Genomic DNA, 7,252 nt, shown 5'->3' with positions numbered 1-7,252 from the left:
AATTGGTGTTTGATCAGTTGTGGGACTTCTATCAGCAGTAAAAGTCTTGGAAGTTTGATCAACTGTGGAACTTTTATCAGCAATGGAACTCTTGGGAGCAATCCTAGCTGCATATACTTGAGATGAAGCGGTGGCCAGGATGTTGGTTGATTTTCCAGATAAATCCCTAATATGCCCCCTCAAAATCAAAGGAGGTGAAGTGAGCTTGAGGTTGGCTAGTAAGGTGCTGAAACGTGGAGTAGATAGGGGTTTGGTGAAGATATCAGTCAGTTGATCCTTAGTAGATAGGAAATGAATATGAAGATCTCCTTTGGCAACCGTATCACGACCAAAGTGGAAGTCAATCTCTACATGTTTGGTACGAGCATGAAAGACAAAATTTGTAGTGAGATAGGTGGCACCAATATTATCACACCAGAGTACAGGAGCGGCACTGAGGAATATATGAAGCTCGTGAAGTAGAGATTGTAGCAAAGTGAGCTCAGCCATGGCATTAGCAAGAGCTCAATATTCAGACTCTGTACTGGAGCAAGCAACAGTGGATTGTTTTTGAGAACTCCAAGAGACGATGTTGGGCCCCAAAAAGACAACATAACCACTGATAGACTTACGATCATCAGGGCATCCAGCCCAATCAATATCGAAAAAGGCGGTTAAAGTCATATTAGAGGATTTGTTGATGACAATTCCATGAGAGAGTGTACCCTCCGCAGAATCCTTTTGACAACAGACCAAAGATCAAGAGTTGGACTTTGCATAAACTGATAGACGTTGTTGACTGCAAGCTGTATGTCAAGACGAATCATAGTAGCATACCATAGGGCCCCCACAATACTTCTGTATAATGTAAGATCAGCCATTAGCTCCCCCAAAAATTTGCTCAACTGGGTAGAGAAAGAAAAAGGATTGGTAACAGGTTTGCAATCACTCATGTTAGCCCTGCGAAGAAGTTCAGTAATATATGTTGTTGACAAATGTGAAGACCATCAGGGAATAAAGAAACAGACATTCCAAGAAAGTAATGGAGGGGACCAAGATCTTTGACTGCAAAGACAGAGGCAATAGCAGTCATAAATTTTGATAGTAACATGTCAGAACAGTCAGTAACAATGATGTCATCCACATAAATTAAAATAAAAAGTGTTTCAAAAATACCATGATAAATGAAAAGAGAAGTGTCAGTTTTAGATCCAACAAAACCAAATTCCAGTAGGAAGGAACTAAGACGATCAAACCAAGCACGAGAGGCCTATTTGAGACCATAGAGAGATACGTGAAGGCGACAAACATAATCAGGATGAAGAGGGTCAACAAACCTGGTGGTTGTTTCATGTAGACTATTTCATTTAGAAAGCCATGGAGAAAGGTGTTTTGGATGTCAAGTTGGCGAATAGGCCAAGAATGGGAAACAGCTAGAGATAGAACCAGGTAGATAGTAGTGGGTTTGACAACAGGGTTAAAAGTTTCATTGTAGTCAAGACCCTCTTGTTGATTGAACCCTTTTGCCACTAAGAGGACTTTGTATCTTTCAATAGAACCAGCAGCCTGCTTTTTAGTTCAAAACACCCGCTTGCAACCTATAACACTTGTCTGAGGAGGAGGAGGGACAAGAGACCAAGTGTCATTCTTTATTAGGGCATTAAATTCATCATTCATAGCCGTTAGTCAGTGAGGGTATTTGTTGGCAGTAGTGAAAGAGGTAGGTTTAAGTTGGGTGTTTTCAGAGATCGATGTAAATAGGGCTTTAGGTGGATGGTGGGCTTTGGAACGAGTTACTATGGGATGAGTGTTAAGAGGAGTGGTTGGAGGAGGTGGGGAAGGAGATGGATGTTGAGGATCATAAAGGAGATCAATAACAAGATCCAAAGAAGGAGAAGAGGATAAGGATGAAGTGGAGGGGTGGGGCCTAGGGGAAGAGTCGGGTGGGAGATGGGGAGGGGAGGCGTGGTCTTTTAGGGGAGGGGATTTGGCCAAGGGTGTGGATGGGGTTGGGCGGACCAAAAGAGGAGAAGATGGAATAGGGGAAGGAAACACAGGAGGAGGGCCAAGAAGAGAAGGTAAAGCGGTTGAGAGTGATGGGTAATCGCAATGGGTGATGGATGGTGAAAGTGAAACTATTTTTCATCATAAACAACATAGCGGGAAATTAGGAGTCTATTGATTTAGGATTGAAGCAACGATACTCACGGTGACGAGGACGGTAACCAAGAAAAACATGCATGCTAGAACGAAACTCTAGCTTTGTTTGTTATAAGGACAAAGGTAAGGGTAGCATGCACAACCAAAAACTCTTAAGGAGGCATAGTCCGGATGGACTATAAAGAGCTTGTAATGGAGTGAAACATTGCCCAAAATAGGGGTAGGAGTCCTATTTATAAGATATACTGTAGTTTCAAAAGCATAGTTCCAAAATTTTCTAAGGCAAGAAGAATAAGCAAACAAGGTAAGGCCAGTTTCAACAATATGGCGATGACGGCGCTCAACAGCCCCATTTTGCTCATGAGTGTGAGGACAAGGGAGGCGATGATCAATCCCACAAGAAGTGAGAAAGGTAGACACAGGGCGATATTCGCCACCCCAATCACTCTGAAAGCGTTTAATTCGGCTGGAAAATAAATTTTGAACAAGTAATTTAAACCGTTGAAGATTCCCAACGATCTCGGATTTCAAATGCATAGGATACAACCAAGTGTACTTAGCAAAGGCATCCACAAAAATAACATAGTACCGAAAACTATCAATAGAAGCAATGGGAGAGGGTCCCCATATATACGAATAAATCAAATCCAAAGGGGCTTTAGAAACTGAAGTAGAAGTGGAGAAGGGGAGTTTATGACTCTTTCCTTTTTGACAAGCATCACATAAAAGTGAATTTTTTCAGAAGTAACAGGTAATCTAAATTGAGAACAAGACGAGGGACTAATTTAAAGGTAGGGTGGCCAAGTCTAGAGTGCCACTAGGAGACAGAAGCGCGTTCACCAATGAAAGCTTGTGGAGAAAAGTTCCCTAAGGGCATCTAGTAAAGTCCATTCCTAACGGTTCCCTGGGAAGACAAGTCCCTGTTGCTCGATTCTTCACATAAAGCATGTCAGGATGAAACTCAAATATAGCATTATTGTCACGATTAAACTTAAAACCTGATAAAAGATTCTTTTGAATGGAGGGAACATGAAGAACGTTAGTGAGAGAAATAGGAGAAAGTTGTGTAGGAAGAGAAAAAGTATCATTGTGAGTGATTGGCAAGCATTTACTGTTACCTACCAGAACCTGATCCGAACCAGTGTAAGGTTGACCCAGTTGAAGATTGTCAAGGGCATTGGTGATATGATGTGTAGCCCCAGAGTCAGGATACCAAGTGTTGTCTGTATAAGGGCCTCCAGAGAGTTCAGAAACATGCACAGAGGGGGGGAGCATTGGTTGTACCTTGAATAGCATGATTGTAGCATTGATAACAATCATGAGCTTTATGGCCGTGACGATCACAAATTTGACAAGTAATCAAAGAGGACTGTTGTTGTTTGTAATCACCAGTGGAGGGTGGAGTGGCAAGAAGAGGAGGACGATAGCTAGAAGAACGTCCACGAAAAACTCTACCTCTGTAATGCGATCGAGCCCTAAAAGGAGGATGATAATTGCAAGCAGTATCAGTCTAAGCCAGATTAGCCAAAGGGAAAGAGGATTCATAGGCTAAGTCATCCTTGAGATGAATTTCTTGAGTGAGTAACATCCCTTTTAACTCAAAAAAAGTGACAGGGATGCCACTAGTTGTAATAGAAGTAACAAAGGCCAAATAATCAGGTCCCAATCCATTGAGAACATGAAGACAAATATCATCATTTGAAACAGACTTATCGGCATCTTCAAGTTGATCGGTAGTATGCTTAATATGAAGAAAATAATCATGAATCATACTATTACCGCGTTTCATGTTTTGTAATTAAAGGTGAAGTTGCATAATCTTTGTTGCAGAAGGTGTAGCATAGGTAGATTCAAGATGAAGCCAAACTACTCTGGCAGTAGAACATCCAACAATTTGAGCATGGACGGATTCAGTGAGAGAAGCAATAAGCCAACACATGAGAAGTTGGTCCTAACGAGTCCATGAGTTGTAGGCAGGATTCGGTTTGCATAGAGGAATGGAGTCTTCTTTAAAGACTGTAGTTGCAGGAGGACAGATGGAGGAGCCATCCACAAGAGAAAATAAGCCATAAGTCTTCAAGAGAAGAACAAGTTGCGACCTCCATAGTAAGTCATTGTTGTCCGTGAGCTTGATGGTCAGTAGACTATTGAGGGAGGGAAGCGAAGCAGGGGGGAGAAAAAACCTAGTGCTCTCATGCCATGTTAAAAGTAATAATGGTTGAAGAGAGAAAGAGAGAAGAAGAGAGAGAGAGAGAGACTGAGTGTGCGTGTGAGAGAGCACAAAAATACTATTCACATTAATTTACGATGATTTAGTACATAGCTTTATATAGAAACAGAGTCCTTAGTGTTCTTGCAATCCTTCTCTATAGAGTTCTAGGAGTCTTGTGGCTGTAGTGCTAGGATTCTAGTGTTTGAGATTACATAAAATATTGATTTGGAGTTTGTACCAATCAGTATCAGACTCTCCTTTGGGTTGCCTAGTGTTTTTGTGAGTATTAATTGTAGAGTTCTTCTTGTATGTAATAACTGGTGTTTGATCAGTTGTGGGACTTCTATCAACAGTAGAATTCTTGGAAATTTGATCAGCTGTGGAACTTCTATCAACAGTGGAACTTTTGGAAACAATCCTAGCCGCATATGCTTGAGATGAAGTGGTGGCTCAAATGTTGGTTGATTTTCCAAATATATCATTAATAGTCCTAAATCTAAATCCTAAATACTTATGTCATGGCAACCTGAGACTTATTGGTTTGCATGATAACGTTCCTATCTCTTGGTTCCTGTGTTTTTTTTTTTTTTTTTTTTTCCCACATTTTTGGAATAGAAATAGATTAAATAATGTATGAATTCAGTCTTTTTTTCTTTTTCTTCTAGGGCCAACTTGATCCTCTTCCCTAGGGATCCTAGATGAGGGAACCCTAGGAGAGCCACCGACTCCAACTACCGTCCATATACAATCCATACTAGATCTAACCAGCTACCATCCTACCTCCTCTACGTTTTTGATAGCCCATCTTTGTCTCAGTAGAGTCTTAGAGTGGCATGGTCTACTCCTCTTTCCCATTACTTGGAAAAAGTGAGCCACCGGTTTAGGTACAAGTTACTATCATTACCACTATTACTGCCTAGACAATTAGACGATCACTTTTAAAATGAATCGATCGCCAATTTGACAGAATTTTGAGCACACATCGCTCATGAGAAAAAGAAGAAAAAAAAACACTTCTCTTGAAAAGGCAGAGGGGCATTCTAATATTTTATATCAAAACATAACCTATTATTTTTCCCTATCTCCTTCTTTTTTTCTTTTTTTCTTTCTTTTTTTGTCATTTTCCTTGTATACCCATACATGATTTCAGTACCAAGAAATAAAGAGAAATAATTACACACACACACATAATTACTTTTTTTTTTTAACTCCCTTTTTTGGTTTTTTTCCCAGTCCTTAAATTCAATACACTATTAATATTCAATAATAGGAGACCATAATGAAAGTCCTTTTCTCGCATCCCTGAGGATTAGGCCCACTTTTTACAAGTCACTGGAATCTTTATGCCCAATTCCAATAGCCATTTATTTGGTACCTCCCAAGGAACGGGGTTTGCCATTCAAACTATTGTTGGGGGATTTCATCCACAAATGCAAAGTTTATGGTTGACTGATATTGCACATCATCATTTAGCTATTGCGCTGATTTTCCTAGTTGCAGATCATAATTCGTATAAAACAAACTTCGGGATTGGGCACAGTACAAAAGATGTTTTAGAACACATATTCCTCTAGGGGACTATTTGGACGTGGACATAGGTGTCTTTATGACACAATTAATAATTTGATTCATTTTCAATTAGGCCTCGCTCTAGCCTCTTCAGGGCTTATTACTTCCTTGGTAGCTCAACACATGTACTCTTTACCTGCTTATGCATTCATGGCACAACACTTTACTACTCAAGCTGTGTATATAGTTATCATCACTACATTGCATGATTCATCATGACTGAAGCCTTTGCTCATGGAGTGATATTCTTTATTAGAGATTACAATCCAAAGCGGAATTAGGATAACATATTAGCAAGAATGTTAGACCATAAAGAAGCTATCAAATCCCATTTAAGTTGGGCCAGCCTCTTTCTCAGGTTCCATACCTTGAGACTATATGTTCCTAACGACATCATGCTAGCTTTTGGTACTACGGAGAAAAAAATCTTGATCGAACCTATATTTCCCCTTGAACAAATTACTATAACTCATACCCGCCTAAGGATCAATCGACATTTTTCACAATTTTTATGAACAGAAGCCCTTATTTTCATATTTGTCATTCCATACTTTAATTTCGAATTTACTCCTTGTGAACCCGTACATTGTTACATTCCATTTAGGATTAGGAATAGGCGTAATCGGACCTACTTTTTACTTTTACATATCTCTATTTGGGTACCATATTCACTTCTTTGGGCCTCTATTCAACCAAGAAATAGATTAGATTGCACATCTTTTGATATATAAATAAGGTATATCCTTCGGATAATTCAAATCGAAGCAATTGGATGTCCAACTTGGGCCTGTATGACATGACCTCCTGATAGAGGATATTATAATATATTTGTCTTCTATTAACAAAGGCATTTTAATTGTAACGAACTACCCGGAGAGTGACTATCTTGAGGCGATTCGCTAGTAACTTAGCAATAAAGCGATAAACAGAACACCACAATCAGCCAATGGTCATGGAAAGAAGGCTGAGTATGTCCCTTAAGCATGTTGTGTTTGTCCCAAATTTAAGTTAAAACCATTTGATATGATCAAACTCCTCGATCCCATTCTTATGTAGATCCAAAATCTAATGATACAAACAATAGATACATATAATAAGAGAAAGTCCATTCTAAAACATTTGATTATGATGTAGTAGTTATCTTACTTTAAAGTATTGAAATGTTACATGATGAGTCTGATTCCTCTATCCTCGATAGTGTAGAATAGCACTACATCACACCCCCTCCACCACATATTTAGAAAGGGAATCCACATTGTCAGTGTTCACAGATGAACCCCTCCCCCTCCCCCCCAAAAAAATAAATTTTATATATATATATATATATATATA

The sequence above is a fragment of the Hakea prostrata genome, chromosome 2 (genome assembly GCF_041222555.1).
Source record: "Hakea prostrata isolate BN-2017 chromosome 2, UWA_Hpros_2, whole genome shotgun sequence".
Lineage (NCBI taxonomy): Eukaryota > Viridiplantae > Streptophyta > Magnoliopsida > Proteales > Proteaceae > Hakea > Hakea prostrata.
Note: the sequence above shows the minus strand (reverse complement) of the source record.